The 2,422-nt window shown below is 30.8% G+C and overlaps 1 pseudogene; it reads right to left on the bottom strand.

The window, feature by feature from the left end:
- Positions 1–406: 406 nt before the first annotated feature.
- Positions 407–1,005, bottom strand: LOC128033947 (transcription factor JUNGBRUNNEN 1-like; annotated as a pseudogene).
- Between the last annotated feature and the right edge of the window lie 1,417 nt (positions 1,006–2,422).

Below are 2,422 nucleotides of genomic sequence, written 5' to 3'. Positions count from 1 at the left end.
GGTTTCCAAGTTATTGCAACTGAAAGGTAAAGGTTTCTAACTCTCTTTTGCTCTCAAACTGCTTTAATGTTTCTAACTCTCTTTTTCTCTCTGTAATGAGTTTCATTGGCTGCCTTGTTAGTGTCTTTTGTTTTTTTCTGCATGTAAGCATATTTGAATCACTGCCTTGTTAGTGCATTGACTTCTTCATCGATTATTGTACTGTTCACTTAATCGGTTTCCCCTTTTCTCATTACAGGTTCTTCTTCATCGCACTCTGCCCTAATTTTCTCATTACAGGTTAGTTTTCCATAGGTATTTTGTTTGTATTGCATGTTCAATTGAAATGTTAGTTTTCCCCGATTGCATGTTTCTATTGCTATTTCTTTTCCTTTGTTATATAATGCAAAGAGTTTTAAGGCTTATGTCAGGCAAGTATGTATTGATACATTGTGCACAATGTCTTTTTCTGAAATAAAATTGTGTCTTGTATCAATAAAATTGTGTCATGCATCATCCAATCAGTTTTACTGCCTTTCCCTGCACTCCCTTGTAATAAACCAAGGATTTCTTCAGACCTATGCAATTGTGAAATCCACCTACCGAATATATAGGCTTGTCGATCCCAGTAGCTTTCCAGAATCCCGACCCTGTTACCCTGTTTGGCCTTATGCTCTTCCTGTATTTTCTTCCTCTTCTACAAAAGAAGTACCATTCCTTCTCTGTACCAGTGCTCAATTTGCTAACTTGTGCACCATAATTAGTTAGCAATTAATAAAAAAATATTACATAAAGGAACTGTGAAATTAACAAGAAAGAAAATTAAGATTATTGAATCATACTTGGAAGATCCCAAGGATCATGTTTGTAGATATCAACATGTTTGATTATGTCAATACTAAAGAGTTTCTTCTCCACTTTCCTTCTAAGATAAAACCCCACAAGTTCTTGGTCAGTAGAATGGAATCGAAAGCCAGGGAGCAAAATATCTTCATCTTCAGATATCATCTTCTCGAGCACCTCCATTTCTATGCTCCTTACTATTTCTTTTACCACTTTTCTATACATTAATGTAACAGGCCTTATATTGTTTTAAGATGTGTGTGACCATGGTTTTCTAGTCAAAGTCAGCCTGTTTGACTGGAAAAATGAGATTGCTTGCTTCATATTTGAAGACTTTATAGGCGATAAAGATTTTGTTGGTTTGTTCTGGAAATTATTTTGATAGTCTGCTGGAAAATGTTATTGATTTGTTAGTGAGTAGAAGATGAAACTGGAAATTGTTGCATTTGTTTTGATTTTGTTCTTGAATTGTTCTGGCAGTTGTTTTGATAGTCTGCTGGAAATTGTTCTTGATTTGTTAGTCAGTAGAAGATGAAACTGGAAATTGTTGCATTTGTTTTGATATTGTTCTTGATTTGTTCTGGAAATTGTTTTGATAGTCTGCTGGAAATTGTTCTTGATTTGTTAGTCAGTAGAATATGAAACTGGAACTTGATTTGTTCTTGATTTGTTAGTCAGTAGAATATGGAAATGGAAATCAAATGCTGTAAACGAGTTACTTGCAGGACCACTCTGTTTATAATAATTTAATTTTATTAAATGTCAACCAAGTTGTGATTGAGTGATAATGTATAAAATGAGAATTTTAAAACCGTGCTGTAATAGGCATATAGATTGGGATAAGAGTATGATTTCAAGAGCATGTGTTTTGAACATAAACCATAATAATACAAAGGAAAAAGTCAGCCATTAAAATAAGCAAGTAATTAATTTCATCAAAGAGCCAATATATATCTATATCTATCTATCTATATATATAAATAGTCAAAACACATTAAAGTTTCAACTTGAATCCGCAAATCATGCATTCCAATTGTTTTCCATCATTTTTCTTCTTCCTTTAATTTCATGAAGAATGGAATTGACTTTTGGAACCTAATTAATTCAACAACTTGGAAATTAAAAATCAAAGATAATTCATTAACAAAATGATAATACAAGATTATCAATACACTACTAATTCTAACTCGATTATCTAAAATAGAATAATAAAAATACTCTATGAATTTTATCCTTCTATATATATTTTAAAATTCAAACAAAATTTTAACCTTTAATTTCTATTAAATAAATTTTAAACATTTAATTTGAATCGAGATAAATTTTCATATTTAATTTACAAATTTATATTTAGGGTTAGTATGTAGTATATAAAATACCTTTATAAAACACTTGTCAACCCCTACCTCCGATTGTCCATTAGCAGTGTATCAAATAATTTTCCTCATATTTGTGCATTGCCAGTGAATCAAATGGTGAATTTATATATTAAAAAACTCTTATTTGGTGGAACTAAATATTACTCCCTAAGCTCTTATCATAAATCAATATTTGATCGAATTTATTTATTTTTGTTTGGTGGAACTAAATTATTTCCCAT

The sequence above is a fragment of the Gossypium raimondii genome, chromosome 10, assembly GCF_025698545.1.
Source record: "Gossypium raimondii isolate GPD5lz chromosome 10, ASM2569854v1, whole genome shotgun sequence".
NCBI classification, from domain to species: domain Eukaryota; kingdom Viridiplantae; phylum Streptophyta; class Magnoliopsida; order Malvales; family Malvaceae; genus Gossypium; species Gossypium raimondii.
Note: the sequence above shows the minus strand (reverse complement) of the source record. Positions and strands in the feature narration are given on the sequence as shown.